General features: G+C 42.5%; 1 pseudogene; it reads right to left on the bottom strand.

Moving 5' to 3' along the window:
- Positions 1-2,488: 2,488 nt before the first annotated feature.
- On the bottom strand, positions 2,489-3,436 carry LOC112812329 (olfactory receptor 2D2-like; annotated as a pseudogene).
- Between the last annotated feature and the right edge of the window lie 13,469 nt (positions 3,437-16,905).

Genomic DNA, 16,905 nt, shown 5'->3' with positions numbered 1-16,905 from the left:
CTCTCACTCACTCTCTCTGTCAAATAAATAAATAAAATCTTTAAGAAAAGAAATTATTGTTAAATAAATTCTCTCTTAAGTTGGGTCTCAATGAGGTTGTTTTTTGTTGTTGTTGTTGTTGTTGTTGTTGTTGGGTTTTATTCCCTTCCCTGCCAAGTTTCCTTGAATTTTCCCTGGAGGCAACACTCTAGCATAGATTTTTTTTCCTAATCACCTGGAATATTTTGCACCCTGAAGTCTAAATTTCCTGTATTCCCTCTCTCTTCCAGAACTCCCCCAGTTCTCTCTAACCCTTAATCCCGCAACACTGTTCTCTGGCCTAATCAAATCCCCTTGCCCTCCCATTTCCTCCCATTGTACCACTATTATCTTGATGTAGCCTGGAAAGCATGACCAACTCCCATAATATTTCTACTATCCATCCTTTGCCCATGTGATTTCGGGGTTTGGTGTGTCCTGTCAATCCTTCTATATGGTATCTGCTTGCTCTCTCCCAATGCCCAGCATCTCTCCTCAAGCCCCCTTCCTTACCTCTTTCCGAAATATGTTCAGCAAATGTCCTATAACCAGCTGTGAAATGTGAGGCCAAATATTATTCTTCCAAATTCAACTTATAGTAATAACTGCCATTAATACCACAATTATTATTACTTTACTTGCTGAGTTCAAAGTACCTTCAATGATATCTGGTTGGGTTGAATCTGTATTAGTTTTGTTGGAACCATTACTGTTTTATTGAGGACTATTAGTTAATGATGGTTCCATAATTCTGAGGTTAAAGAGGCCTGATATTAATCACAAGCTGGCATAATAGTTTTGAATTTCCTTTGTGTTCAAAGCGAGAATCTGACAGTATTTCTCTAAGGCATCATTTCACTGAATAACCTGTCACTTGTATCCATTAGGTGATTTAGACTTTCAAATTCAAAGCCAAATTTGGAAGAGGAATAGCTGGAATAGTTCTGTGGACTGTGGGAATTCAGAATCATGACAAGGATAAAATGAATGCCAGGAACTCCTGCCTCTTTTCCTCTTTTTTTTCCCCCCCTGGTGGTAGAAAGAGTGAAAGCAAAATTGGAGGAGATTTTGTGGTCAGTAGGGACTCCTTGTGACAGCTTACCTTTCTGATTCAGGCTTCATTGAAGTGTTGCTTGCCGTTCTTGCTACTGGAGTATTGCCTGCCTTTTTTTGTATGATAAGCACTGGGTGGTCAGTACAATTCCTGAGATTCTGTGGAGCAACTTTTCTGTGTCTCCTCCAAGGTGCTGGAGAGTCAAAGGGGCCACAGCTATGGGTGAAAAGTTCTGACACTGGTAAGAGAAGCCAGCACCATTATGATCATTATATCTTGCCATTCCTGTCAGTATCCTCTTGAATCAAGTACTCTAGTAACACCATTATTATTCAGTTTAGATTTGAACAAATGTTTATTTAAAAAGCTCTACCATGTGAGAAAATCAATGAAGGTATCATTGAGGAGTGTTGGCTGTTTGTAATCAGGGCCTCTACATTTGGTATCTTGAAAGGGTGTCATAATTTTTCTGTAGTTTTGTCCATTCAGATTTCATGAGCTTCTTGGTGACAGACCCAGATTTACTAAATCCACACCAGAATGAAGTATAAACAAATGTAAACCTCTTCATTTATAATGTTAGCTATACTTTCCAGAGAACAGAGTGGCCCCTCTTTTGAAGTTGAAATGGTCTCGATCAGTTGCTTGGTAATTGTGGTATTAGGAAAGAGAAGTAGAGCATAACAAGTAGAATGGCAATGTTCACGTAAAGTGTGCAACGCATCAAGCACTGTTTTGAGAACTTTACCTATGTTAACTTCTCACAGCAATCTTACAAGGTGATGGTTTGCTGCAAAGTATGAGCTCTGACCCAGTGTGGTATGGTTTGGGTGATGTTTCATCTGTATACCAAGAGGCCCCTCGAAATATCTCTTCACCACAGCAGGGACTCTCCATGTACCCTGGGACCCACACTCCCATGGAAGTGCTGGATGAACAATGACCAATTTCTGAACCCTATTTCTAAGGCCACTTTTCCTTTCTCCTGAGACTACATTTCTTTGGATCTGTTCATGCTCCTGATTGAGATAAAATAAAGTCACTGATATGGGTCCTGTCGGTCTTCTTGTCCTGGCCATCCTAAGTTGATTTAATAGGCTCAAACCTCATGAACTCAGTCATTTGATTAGCAAATGTTAGTGATGCTTTGTTTGTGCCAGACCCTTGGCTGAGCCCTGGGAAACAGAAATGAATCAGACATAGGTCCTGACTTGGCACTCTGTCTACAGTTGGTTCTCTTAATGTTTGAAGGTAGCTCAGCTACTGCAGCCATCAACAAGTCCCACCCAGGCACCTACCTTACATATTATCTCCCTTATCAGTCAGTGATTCTTGCCTATCCTGTGGGTAATGGGAGGGAATGGGGTGGAACTTGTGGTTTCAGTTCTGATTGTGGCCTTCTGTGCTCCAGTGGCCTCACTCAGAGGCCCTGCCCCAGCCTGTTAACTTGAGGAAAGCCCTCTTCACATCTTTGTTTCTAAGGCTATAGATGATGGGGTTGAGAAAGGCAGAGATAACATTGTAGAACAGAGCCAGTTTCTTGTCCTGCTCTGGGGAGGCATTGGCCCCAGGATTCATGTACATAAACATGGCAGGTCCACAGAACATGGTGACCACAATGATGTAGGAAGCACAGGTGGAGAAGGCTTTGAGTCGACCCTGGGTTGAGCGGATCTTCAAGATGGTGGCAAAGATGCAGACATAAGAGGCCAGAATGAAGGAAAGGGGTACCAGGAGAAGAATGAAGCCCCGGATGAAATCTGCTTGGTCATTGAGGGACGTGTCTGCACAGACCAGCTTCAGAACAGCAGGGACCTCGCAGAAGAAGTGATTGATCTCATTGGGGCCACAGTAGGGCAGGCGCATTGTGAAGACAGTGTAGACTAGGGAACAGCTGATTCCCCACAATCCACAAAAGACCACCATTGCCCCACACAGCCATGGAGTCATGATAACCTTGTACCTGAGTGGGTAACAGATGGCTACATAGCTGTCATAGGCCATGACAGAGAACAGCCAGCCCTCAGTGATGCCCAACACCAGAAAGATGTACATCTAGGCCACACACCCAACATAGGAGATAGTTTTCTCCTGCCAGATCAGATGTATCAACATCTGGGGCACAGTAGTGGTGACACAGCTCATGTCCAACATGGAAAGGACACTGAGGAAGAAGTACATGGGTGTGTGGAGGCGGGAGTCCACGTGGATCAAGGTGACAATGAGCCCATTGCCCACAAGTGTAGAGAGGTAGAGAAAGAGGAAGATGTTGAAGAGGATTACATTAATGTGGGAATCCCTGGAGAAGCCCAGAAGGATGAATTCAGACACAGAGCTGTGGTTGTCCCAGGGGAAGTTCTGCATTTTCCTTCAGCTGCAGAAAGAGAAATGGAACTGCTAGTGACCCAGCATAGGATGCACATTCAGGGACTATGACCATTCACTTGTTGACAAGGTCAGTGGTCACTCGGATACTACTTGGAACTAATATGAGGTCAGAGACTGAGGTCTAGCTGGGGCGAGGCTAAATTTGGTGGGGAGGTGGGGAGGGAAACCTTCTTGGAATTTTCTGTTTCTCAGGCCCAAATCTTTTTTTAAGACTGCCAGAGACTCATTTTCTTCTATCTGCCCAGCAAGACCACCTGCTTTCTTGTCCTTCAGGAGCTACCATCACAGTACATTGCTTGGTGTTCTTCTCCCCTAGTCCTGGCTATAGAGTGGGATGATGATCTGAAGCTCTCCCATCCCTCTTCTCAAAAAACAAACACTCAGAACCCTTTCCTTTGGTGCTTTAACCTTCTGATCATTACAGATATATAGAGGGGGTGAGTCAGAAATGTGGGAAGATATATGAATCCAGAAATGTTAGAAGTTTTTAGAAAAAACCCATGTCTGAGTTTCTTGAATCTTTTGGATCTCTGGAAGCTTCCTCACATGTGATTTTATTTGAGATGAAGTTGTTCACCACTCTGCTTCATCCTGGCTTTACTCACAAATGAAGGGAAGGGTCTTCCTGCTTGACCCTAAAACTATAATAGAGGCAGAATAATAACTGGTTTTTTTCTTGTTATTGTTTCTTGCTTGTTGTTTGCTTAAAGGCAGCTTCAGCATCTCTGAATCCCTGCAGCCTAATGGGAATACCCCTCCCAATGGTAATCTATCCCTTGGAATTCTTTCTTTCTTGCAGTTGAGGTTTCTGACTGGAAGGGAGACACATTTAAAGACTGTGCATGGATTTAGTTTATATCTTAAAAGTTAGGGCCGATTCCTTGATTGTGGTGTCATAGAAGGTGGCGTGTTCTAGTGGAGCATGGGATTTGGAATCAGAAGATTGGACTTCAAGTCTTGGTACTTCAACTGTGACCCTATTCACCTTATTCAAGTAATTTAATCTCCTTGAACCCCATTTCCTTCTCTGTAAATTCTATGTAATACCTACCAGGAAGAGATCTCGTGAGAAGTAATACATAATAGGTGTGAAGCGCCTAGCACTGTGACTAGCACAGAGCAGGAGCTTAGTAATGTAAGCTCCCATCAAATCCCCTTCCTCATGGTGTCATTCATCAAATGGTCAACAAACACTGAGCACCGTCTACCTACCAGGTTCTGTTCTAGGAGCTGAAGAGACAAGGACAAACAAGTTATATTCTTAATCCTCAGGGAGCTTACAGTCTGGTTGGAGAAATAGTGGAATAGAGGCACAAACCAGATGCTAATGTGTTTAGCACTATGACGGAAATATGTGCTAGCAGTCAAAGCTCTGTGCTAAGCACTAGGGATAGAGTAATAAAAATCTCTGCCCTCAAAGACCATGCATAGGAAGGAGACTGGTAAACAATGAATGGCAGTCAATCAATAAGTGCTGGTGGAAGTAAGTACAGGGTGTCACACGAGTCCATTAAAGAAGCACCTAGGTAACCTTTGGGAGTTAGACTTCACCAAGAAGAGGATACATGATGTGAATCTTAAAAGATGAGCAGGAATTAGCTAAGCAAAGAACTTAAGGAAGAGTTTTTAAAAAGATGGAATAACAGGTGCAAAGGACCATAACTAAGGGAAAACTTTGTGAAAACATGGAGCACAAGCCATAAAGTCTGAGCGTGGGCTAGTCTGCACAGGGCAAGAGGGAAAAGATTATAAAGGATATTATATATCTTGTTAAAGAGCATGGAGTCGATCATTTAGGTCATGGCAAGTTGCAGATGAGTTTTAAGCAGAAAAGAAATTCACTGAGACTTAGGTTTTAGAAACATCACTTCTTGGGTAGAAGTTAGGAGAAGGCATTGGAGGAAGACTATTTGAGGGGTACGGGAAAAAGGCAGAAGCAACGTAATATTCTAGACAACAAAGAAGAGAAGAGAGATTATAGAGAGGTATAGGAAATTGAATCAACAGAACTTGGTATCTGAGAGATACGGAGGGTGAGAAAGCGGGAGGGGACAAACATGAGCTTGAGGTTTCAGGCTTGGGATACATTTCAAGACAAAACCTGGGCAGAGGTGGAGGAGGGAGAGATGGCATGGGTCAGGAAGTGGCCGGAAGGTAATGATTAACTCTGTTATAGACATAGAGCTTGAAACATGGAGTAGCTTTGAGGATCTGACCATCAGAAAATAGGACAGATAGCCTTGAAACTCAGGAAGGAGATCTAAGTGGAAGATCAAAATTTTGGAGGTAATCAGGCTTAAAATGGATGAGAACTACTCAGGACACCTTCCGAGAAAGAGCAAAGGATCAGAAGCTGCAATCTGGAGCATGAGAGATCAGCAGTGGAAGAGCCAGGGCTTGAGCAAGAGCATCAATGAGGCAGGGGAACTTGGTGCCACAAACTGAGGGAGTTGGCATCTTCAAAAGGGCATATGGTACCAGAAACTACAGAGAGGGCAGGAGGAATAAAACTTTAAAAATATAATAATGTGGAAATTATTCTTGGCTTGGAAATGAGAACGGTTGGTGGAGTGATGAAGGCAGAAATCAGACACCAGTAGGTTTTGAGAAGTGAACTAGGCTGTAAAGTGGAGTAAGGAGAAAATATCTAAGGTTGGGACATAAGGTGGAAGAAGCATTTTGCTTGTGTTCCTGTTTTTTTTTTGTTTTGTTTTGTTTTGTTTGTTTTTTTTAAGAGAGAAGGGAGTTCAGAATGTATATACACTGCGGGGGAAGCCAAAAGAGAGGGAGAGAGAAGTGACATTGCAGGGTCTCTGAGCAATTGGGCAGCTATAGTACTAAGGGCACAAGTCATGAGAGGCAGCTTTAGGAAGAGTACAAATGCAAGGGAAGGAGGTAAGAATGAGTTGGATACAGATCATTTAACTGTGACCACCGGCAAATTCAAGATATCTTCCCATGGACCAATCAGTCTTATGTGTTCTTCCTTCACAGCCTCTCATATACATGGTGAGGAAGACAACCTAATCCAGTGGTTGAAAGTAGAATTTCAGGTCTCAAATGGATAGAACAAGAAGCTGATGTCAAGAAAAGAAATGTTGTAGCACAAAGCTAAAATTCTCTGTCCCTTCCTTGGATTCAAGCCAACCATAACAGGTCAGGTGGGGCAGCAGTTCATTGGGCAATAACTGAGGACTGAAAGTGGATCAGTGTAAGGAAACTTTCTACAAAGTCATTGTGAATGACATCATTGAGAAAGGATGCTGACAGATCACGAAAGGATGCTGACAGGTCTTGGAACTGCATCTGCAGTAGCCAGACTTCATGTGGGGCATCTATCTCACTTCTGGGGCCACATTCTAAAGGGAGTGTGGATATGTTGAAACAGGTTATAAAGAAGGGTCTGGAAGCCACATCATTTGAGCAAGAGTTGAAGAAATTGGGGATGTTTGCCATGTGGAATGAAAGGTCAAGGGCATTCTGGAAGCTGAGGGCCAACTCTCTAAAAGGGTTTCATGTAGAAGACTTATATAAGACTTGTTCTGGGTGGTCTCAAGAGTACAGTTGGGAGTTACACTAGGGAGGCAAGATCCAGTGTAATGTAACCAACTTACATTAGTGAGGGTAGTCCACAGATAAAATCAGCTGGCCTGGAAGGTTGTGAACTTGCTGACCCCATGAGACGATCAAACAAAATGTCAAAATGCTAATGAATCATTGAACATTATATCAAAAACTAATGATATACTATATGTTGGCTAATTGAATTAAAAAAATAAAGTACACAGTTATATTACCAAAAAAAAAAAAAAAGTCAAAATGTATTGTGACCAGTCTGCTGATTGGGCAGGAGTGTCTCTGGTCTGCTCTATCTGGAAGAGTTGAAGACTTTGCCATGCCTCTGTGCTCTCCTTCCAGCTCCACCTGGACCTGATGTCTGATGCCTGGACAATTGCAGTAGGCTCTCAGTAGGCATCCCATCCCCAGTCCTGGCTACATACTCAGTGACCAGAATATGGTACAGAACTGAAGAAAAGAGGAGTGTAGAGGGAGAGGGGCTAGAAGGGCCAGGAATAGATGAATGGGGGCTCCGAGCCCACTGTGAGATTTCTCTGCAGCCATCCCAGGGCCTGGCCTAGAGCTGTACCAGAGAGGAATGACAGGATATTAGTATCCTGTTTAGAAGCAATCACCACCCTCCCTTTCCCAAATAAGCGCATTACAAATTTTCCCAGTTCTAACATCTCCCTTCAGCTCCCGTCTTCTATAACTTGTCATCCCCACTCTTATCTCTCCTACCAGGGCCTTGTCCTATATTCTTTATGGGGAGCCAACTGCTTCAGCTCCATAGCAGCAAGCCTTCACTTCCTTCCACCTCTATCCCCCTCAACTGAGAAGTACACCCAAAGGACAAATAAGGAGGAAGAGAAAAAGACAAAGAGACAGATCACTGTACAGAGAGAAATCACTAACACAGGTGGACTGAGGTCAGGAAGCCGAGCAGATGCCCAGGAGGACCTGAGGTAGATGGAAAGCAGGCAAACAGGCATCCAGTGAGACAGGCGAGGACAGGCAGGAAACACCGGGCAAGGATGCCCAGGGATGGGACTGCGTGGCCCAGGCCCCTGCCTCTGCCCCTTCCCTCCTTACCCGGCACTGGGCTCAGTGTGGGATAAGCTGGGAGCCCGCTGGGTCCCTCTTTCATATTCTGTTCCTGATCCTCAGGGAAGACAAATCAAGTAGCTTCTTAATGAGCCTCTGTGTTGTGGGATTCTCCAGGGCCCGTCGCAGCCCCTCCAATCCCTCACCACACTTCACCTCCCCAGACTGGCACTCAACGCCTACAACGCCCGGGTCGCCTGACCCTCCCAGCTCAGTAACCCCCTGCTTTCTGCAGCCTTCCTCCTACTCTGCCTCGGAGTACAAGGGCACAGATGGGTGGATGTCAGTTACCGTAAGTACATGCATTGAGAAGTGCAAGAGGTGAGGGTCAGGAAGGCAGGCCGGGGAAGACTTCGAGGGACCATAAAGAATCCACAGGGGTTTTGAGAAAAGGAGGATAGCAAGGAAGGGTTCTATTTTGCTCTCCGTCCCCAGAAACCTGATGCACTCTCTCCATCATGCCCTGCTGGGTCCTGGCCTATGTTGTGTTCTGACATCCAGTGCCCCCAAAGGCTGTGGCTCCCTGCAGGGAAGAGAACAGGCTCCCCAACAATTATGAGATTTTTTCACAGAACCTGGCTCAGGATGAAACAATTGATAAATATTCCACACGGGAGCAAAGCCCTGAACAGTCGGAAGGCCTGAGCTCAAATCCTGGTTCTGCCACTTACTAATAATGTAGTATTGGACAAGATACCAGCCTCCCTGTACCTCAGTTCTTAGACCAGTAAAATGGGGCAATAACAGTATAGGGTAGCTGTGGGGATTAAATATGATCAGGTATGAAACAGATGTAGTAAAATACGCATATCATTTATGGTTGACATGACTCCCTAGTGTAAGTTACATGGTTGATCTGCTTGACCAACAAACCTATATTTTCACAACGAGACTCAGAGTGATCAGGCACCACAACATTTCCTTCTCATCCACCAGCTCTGCTTCTTGCCTGGGGCAGGACACACAGCAGGTACCTCATAATTGTGGTCAGAATCTCACCCAAGCATAGGTGGGGGAGACAGCCCCTTGGACAACAGAAGGTGAGAAGTCTGAAGTAGCCTTCTTTGATTTGAAATCACTGTCACCGGAGTCAAACATTAGTGCTACTTGGAGATGGCAAATGGAGTTGTCTTATTTTCAAACTCTGGTTGGTAGCAACTGCCTAGAATACTGGATCAAGACAGATGCCAAGACACCCCAGGCTCACTGAGAAAGACAGCCATGATTGATCAGTAACATCTGCCGTGAGCACTGGAGGGAGGTTAGTGGAACATGTGGTAGGTATTCGTATGGTGTTTCAAAAGCCCCCTTCAAGTTTTCATCATTCCTTCTATTAGTATATGCAATTCAATTCAGCAAAGCGAGTCCCCTATCTGACACTGCCTGTGCTTTATCCAGGGGAAAACCTCAGCTGGCTTTCATCCTCCTATCTGCAAACTCCCCCTTTATTTTTGTTGAAGAGAAAGAAAAAGAAGGCATTAGTTATGTGAAAGAGAGCAGGGAGAGGGGAAAAATCACTCTGTGGCCCCTTTCCCTGCCAGTTGCCACCCATTTCCTTCCTCCCCTCTGGAGGCGGTCTCCTAGGGAGAGTGGGGTGCACTTCCTTTCCTCACTTGCTGTCCTACATTTCTCTCCCAAACACACTGCAGTCAGGCTTCACCACCATCATGTCACTATGCCTGTTGGTTTATCAGTGGTGGCCAAGAGGCGATCTCAGCTTTTAATTAAACAGAACCAAGGTTTTCTTCCCTAGTGAAATGATTCCTCCTTTGAGCACTAGAACCTCCAAACACACCAAACCCAAAGTTGCAGAGATAAGAAGCAGAAATTCCTCCGGAGTGTTAATTCATATATTAGAGAGAGGGACGACTCCCATCACACCGGGATCCGTGTGTCCCTTCAGAGGAAGATGGTACCATTTAAACCATGATTGCTGTTTTAAATCATAAACTGCATTCCTTACGATGGCACTAGAACCCTACAGGATGTTTTCTCCCACATGGCACACTAACTGAGCCTTCAGTAGGTAACTCCTTCATCCTATTAGACCCAGATATTTCTGGGTGTTTGGGCACAATGGGAGACCATTGAGTTTTGTGAGTGTAAGGCCAGTGTCATATATATATATATTTTAGTGAAGTGTGTCTCTTGGTCAGAGACGATGCTGCATGGGATATTATGGCAATGGATAACGCACTCTGTAAGACCATTAGTGGTGGATTGTCAGAGATGCTTCAGGCAGGAAACCTGAATATGTGTCTATCCCTGGAACTACAGACTGCAGCCCCTTCATGATGGAAAGTATCTAATGTAATTTATGTGTCACCAGGTAACTGGCAGCTCCCTCAGGGAATGGTACCACATCAAAGGCTCAGCATCTGTCTCTGCAGCTGGGGTCCGGCACATAGCAGTGGCAATGGCCAACTCAGCCTTGGTGAGGCTGACTCCATGTGGCTGAGTCCTCACATAGCCTCTGCCATGCTGCAATGGCTGCTGTGTGTGGTTCGGGAGAGAGGTTGACCAATCTACAGGTGGATCATCTAGTCCAGCTGATTATAGAGAGACACCCCCACCTCGCCCCCGTAGTGGATGCTCACGGTGCATATTTATGTAGCACATGATTATCTTCATATTCTGGGTCTGAGAGAGGCATATCTACATGATGTCCTCTAGACCCCATGTCATTAATCCTCCAATCTTTTTCTTTCCAAGTTTCTGGCCACCCTTCCATCCCATTAGCAACTGCCCACAAAATAGTACATAGCCACACCTTAGGGCATCTCTCATTCCCTATAAAGCAGACAGCCAGCTATACACATAATATGTGATTCCATTTCTATAAGATTCTTTTTTTAAAGATTTTATTTATTTATTTGACAGAGAGAGAGAGAGAGAGAGCTCAAGCAGGGGGAGTGGCAGGCAGAGGGAGAGGGAGAAACAGGCTCTCTGATGAGCAAGGAGCCCGATGTGGGGCTCGATCCCAGGATTCTGGGATCATGACCTGAGCCGAAGGCAGGTACTTAACAAAGTGAGCCACCCAGGCGCCCCAATTTCTATATGATTCTTGAAATGACAAATTAAAGTCATAGAAAACAAGTCAATAAGTAACAGGGTGAGAATTGCAGGGAGGGATGACTACAAAGGGGTAACACGAGTGTCTTTGTAGAAATGGAAAAGTCTGTGATAAAATGTCATAAAGCTCATACTGGTTTGCTAGGGCTGACATAACAAAATTCCACAGACTGAAAGAGTTAAACAAAGGAAATTTATTTTCTCACAGTTTTGGAGGCTGAAAGTGCGAGACCAAGGTGTTGGCAGGTTTGGTCTCTTCTAAGGCCTCTCTCCTTTGCTTGCAGACAGCTGCCTTCTTGCTGTGTCCCCACATGGTCTTTTCCCTGGTGTGTCTCTCTGTGTGTCCTAATTTCCTCTATTTATAAGGGCACCAGTCAGGTTGGATTAGTGCCGACCCATATAGCATCATTCAACTTTAATTACCTCTTTAAAGGTTCTATCTCCATCTGAAGTTATATTGCAGATTAGGGCTTTGACATACGAATTTGGTGAGGGAAAGGGGAGATACAATTCAGTTTGTAACAAAACTACCAAAAAAGCTGAATGCAGATAAAAAACTGGTGAAATCTGAATAATGCCTTTGGTTTAGCTTTGTAACCAATGTTCCTTTCTTAGTTTTGATAATGTACTATGATTATGTAAGATGTTATCATTGAGGGAAGCTGGGTAAAGGGCACACCAGGACTCTTATGTACTGTTCTTGCAACTCCTTGTGCATCTTAAATGATTTCAAATAAGTTATTTTAAAAATAGCTCCTGTGCCATGGTAAAAAATGAATAGCTAACTATGAGTCACCTATATGACTAGGTAAACGAAACAACCCATCATAAACTACATTACCATATCCACTGAGCCATCAACACGATCATGCACAGAATTCCATTGGATGGGTTATGTTTTAGTGTAATGTCTAAGAAATCTTTACCTAACATTAGGTCCTGAAGATTTTCTCTATTTTTTTCTAAGAGTTTTATAGTTTCACATTTAACATTTAGATCTATGATCAATTTTAACTTAATTTTTGAATAAGGTACGAGGTTTAAATTGAGATTTATCTTTTCCTCTATATGTCCAATAGATCCAACACCATGGGTTAAAAACACTATCCTTTCTCTATTCAGTTAGTTTTTCTAGTTTCATTAAATATTAGTTGGCCATACTTCTGTGGCCTACTTCTCATCTAATCTATTTCATTGGTGTATATGTCTGTCTACCAATACCAATACTGCTGATTATAGCACTACATAAGTCTTAGAATTGGATAGTGGTTCTTCCATCTTTATTCCTTTTTTATTTCAAAATTGCTTTAATCTAATGCTTTTCCTTTTTTAAAATTTATAATCAATTAATTAACATATAGTGTATTATTAGTTTCAGAGGTCTTCAGAGGTAGAGTTTAGTGATTCATCAGTCGCATATAACACCCAGTGCTCATTACATCAAGTGCCCTCCTTAATGCCCATCACTCAGTTACCCCATCCCCCCACCCACCTTCCATCCAGCATCCCTCAGTTTGTTTCCTTTTTTTTTTCTAAAGATTTTATTTATTTATTTCAGAGGACGAGAGAGAGCTTGAAAGCACAAGCAGGGGGGAATGGGCAGAGGGAGAGGGAGAAGCAGACTCCCCATTGAGCAGGGAGCCTGACGCAGGGCTCAATCCCAGGACCCTGAGATCATGACCTGAGCTGAAGGCAGATGCCTAACCAGGCACCCAGGCACCCCCTCAGTTTGTTTCCTATAGTTAAGAGTCTCTTATGGTTTGTCTCCCTCTGTGATTTTGTCTCAGTTTATTTTTCCTTCCCTCCCTCTATATTCCTTTTACCTTTTTATATAAATTTTCAGATCTACTCACTCATATCAACAAAAATTCCTGCTGGGATTTTGATAGGAATTGCATTAAACTGTAGAATAATTTGAGGGAAAATTGGCATCTTTGCTATGTTATATTTTTCAATCCAGGAACATGAAATGTCTCTCCATTTATTTACTTCTTTGATTTTTTTCATCAGTGTTTTACAGTTCAGCACGGATACTGTACATGTTTTGCTAATTTATACCTAACTATTTAATTTTTATGAAGCTATTGTAAATAACATCATATAATTTTAGTTTCCAATTATTCATTGTTAGTATATAGAAATATAATTGATTCTTGCCTGTTAATCTTGTATTCTGTAACATTACTAAATCCATTAATTAGTTCTAAGAGTTTTTATGTAGAATCCTTGCTTTTTTTCACAAGGACAACTAGGTTATCTGCAAATAGAGACAGTTTTATTTCTTCCTTTTTTATCTTCTTTTTTCTTGCCTTATTGCACTGTCTAGGACTTCCCGTACTACTTCAAATAAGAGTGGTGAAAACAAGCATCCTTGTTTTAGGGGGAAAGCACTTGGTCTTTCACCGTTATTCATGATGTTAACTGGAGGTTTTTTGGTAAATGGTCACAGAGAGTAAATTTCCTTTTACTCCCAATTTGCTGAGATTTCTTTTTTTGTTTGTTTGTTTGTTTTTTCAAATTATGAATGAGAGCAAGGACATTCCAAGTCACATGCATTTGAGCCTTATGAAAATATATTTGAATGACATGTTTGCGGTTCTTGTTGTCAAAGGGACTGAAGGCCAACATAAGGGTTAGACTCCTTAAGATCTCTCCCAGCCAAGTGTTCTATGTGGGGCAAGGAGGAAGAAAAAGTTTTTTGTTTTTTATTTTATTTTATTTTATTTTTTAAGATTTTATTTATTCATGAGAGACAGAGAGAGAGAGAGAGAGAGAGGCAGAGGGAGAAGCAGGCTCCCAAGGAGCAGGGAGCCCAATGCGGGACTCGATCCCGGGACCCTGGGATCATGACCTGAGCCGAAGGCAGACGCTTAACCATCTGAGCCACCCAGGCGCCCCGTGTTTTTGTTTCTTAAAGATTTTATTTATTTATTTGACAGAGAGAGAGAGACAGCTAGAGAGGGAACACAAGTAGGGGGAGTGGGAGAGGGAGAAGCAGGTTCCTTGCCGAGCAAGGAACCCGATGTGGGGCTCAGTCCAAGGACCCTGGGATCATGACCTGAGCCGAAGGCAGACACTTAACGACTGAGCCACCCAGGCGCTCTGGAAGAAAAAGTTTTTATCTGGGATGAAAATAGTTTGGAAGCTTCCTGAAGAAGAGACCTGCATGAGTCCCTTATAGATGAGCACGGAGATAGTAAGCAAATGGAGGAGAGAGCTCTCTGGGTGGAACAGCCTATGCAAAGACCTGAGCAGTCAGGACAGGAGAGGGATCATGCCAGGAGGTGGGTACATTGAGTGGGCCTGCTATGTATTTCTACTGCTTTGAGAGCTTGAAGAAGGAAGCCCCATTAGCTTCAGAAGATGATCCTCAATTGCCACCTCTAATGACCCAGAGCAATTTTCCTAACAAGCCCCAAAGAAACACAATCAGCATGTCTTGCTAACAATTCTTTTTTTTTTTTTTTTTCTCCAGATAATCAAGGCTCCTCTTCCCCAAGGGTTTCTCTCCTTAGAGGCTGTGGCCTTCAGGCAGGGAAACCTTAGGACTACAAACCCTTCCTTCCTCAGAGTTCCATATCACTCTTAGAGGTCCCATTCCTTTAATGCTTGGGGAATGCTAAGAGTGCTCTAGGCTGGCAATCTCCCTAAATTTATCTTCTGGAGAAAGTTGCTAATGAGCAAAACTCACTTGTAGCATTTAGTAATCTTTTGGGCTTTCTTAACATCCAGACGATCCTTAGTTGACAAATAAAACTTGTTTCTAAGCAGTGAAGAGCAATTGGAATATTTTGTTGATTCAATCCTATTAGAAAGATGTGTAGAGAATGGTTGACTTATAAAAGGTTCATCTTGTACAGCCTTCTGGAAAACAATTTAATATTTGTCTGAATTCAGAGTGATAGAAATTTGATTTGCTTTGAAAGCATTAGAAATATTTTAGTTCCTGGTTAATATGGTAGCTGATGTGATTGTGTCTCACTAATTTTGATGTGTGTGTGTGTGTGTGTGCATATGTGTGTGTGTGTATGTGTACTGAATGTATGACTCTGTATGTGCAGTCAATTACCATCATGAGTATCCAACCCATACATCCTGATGTCACAATAAGCCTGATCTTAACATTTACAGTTGACAAATACAAGCTACCATTAATAATTTAATGAACATTTTCTAAGATATCTAGTTTTGAAGGCAATGACTCTCTAATGATAATTCATATAATTATTTAAGTTTTGAGGCCTCTTCCCATTTGAACTTAAAAATAATTTTATATTATAGCCAGAGTCAGATATGGTCACTATCTTCATTTTAAAATTTAGGGGACCAGGGGCACTGAGGTGGCTCAGTCAGTTAAGCATCTGACTCTTAATTTTGGCTTAGGTCATTATCTTGGGGTCATGAGATTGAACCCTGAGTCAGGCCGTGAGCTCAGCAGGGAGTCTGCTTGAAATTCTCCCTCTCTGCCCCTCCCTCCACTCTCTCTTTCTCTCTCCCTCTCAAAAATAAATAAATAAATCTTTAAAAAAATAACATAAAGATTAGGGGGACTGACTTCTGGAGAGATTAGGTGTTTTTTCTGTTCTCAACAAATTAAGGCAGGACGAAAGCTCAGGGCTCTTCCCATTGTCCCCCTGGTCTCTCTGGTGGCAAATGAAATTTAAGAGTAAGTTTATTGTAGAAATCAAGACACTCTCTTGTGAATAAAAGTCTAGGTTGCTGGAAGCCATAGTTGTGGGTAGGTATAATGAAATGAGAGAGAGACCCAAGAAAGTGAAGAGGAGCCGAAAGAAAAGTTGGAGAGGTTACAGACCAAGGACAGAAGTGGGGCTGGGAAAAATCACTCAACAAATATTATTGAAAAGTTAATGGTCAACAGCACAATGCTATTTACTTAGGCTATGGAATGCTGGTGAGGAAGATCTAAAGTATCCAATAGAGCTCTAGACTTCATGGATCTTACCTTATAGTTGTGACATAGAATGATAATCATAAGTGTACATTTTCCTTGATACCATCCCATCCATTATCTCAGCTGAGCCTCAAAAATCTCTATTAACAATTCAAGAAATAGCATAATATAATAGATAAGAGTCTGGGCTCTGGAACCATACTACCTGGGTTCAAATCTCAGTTGTGTTGCTTTTTAGCTGGATGGCATTTAGCAACTTTCTTAATCTTCTTGTGCTTCAGTTTCTTTATCTGTATGATGAAGATAATAATACCTACCTCTGGAGTTGTTATAAGAATTAAAATAATAAGTACATATAAAGCACTCAGACAGTAACATTATATGCAAAGTGATCAATTAAGTCAGTTATTATTACTTAAGCGCAATGAGTATCATGAAAAACATTTTACAGATGTGGAAATTATATCTCAGAGAAGTAAGTTGACTCTTCCAAAGCCGCAGAAGGTCAATGATATATTTAAGCTTTGAACACAGTTCTCCCTGAGTCCTTTCCTAATATTTCCAGTGGCCAAGTTAATGCAAAAGTGTTTTTTTTTCTAGATATTTTCCTCACCCTGGGCTCCTCATCCAGTCCAATGACTTCAGTGGAAGTGTGGATGGAACGGACAGAGATTAGGGTGGGACAGACAGAGATCAGAGACCAGGGCACTGTAGGCAGTCCTAGTCCATGGCCTATTGACTGTCCTCACTCATTCCAATTAACTTGAGGAAAGCCCTCTTCACATCTTTGTTCCAGAGG

The sequence above is a fragment of the Callorhinus ursinus genome, unplaced genomic scaffold, assembly GCF_003265705.2.
Source record: "Callorhinus ursinus isolate GAN/ISIS: 27379988/994484 unplaced genomic scaffold, GSC_fseal_2.0 scaffold18, whole genome shotgun sequence".
Classification (NCBI taxonomy): Eukaryota; Metazoa; Chordata; class Mammalia; order Carnivora; family Otariidae; genus Callorhinus; species Callorhinus ursinus.
Note: the sequence above shows the minus strand (reverse complement) of the source record. Positions and strands in the feature narration are given on the sequence as shown.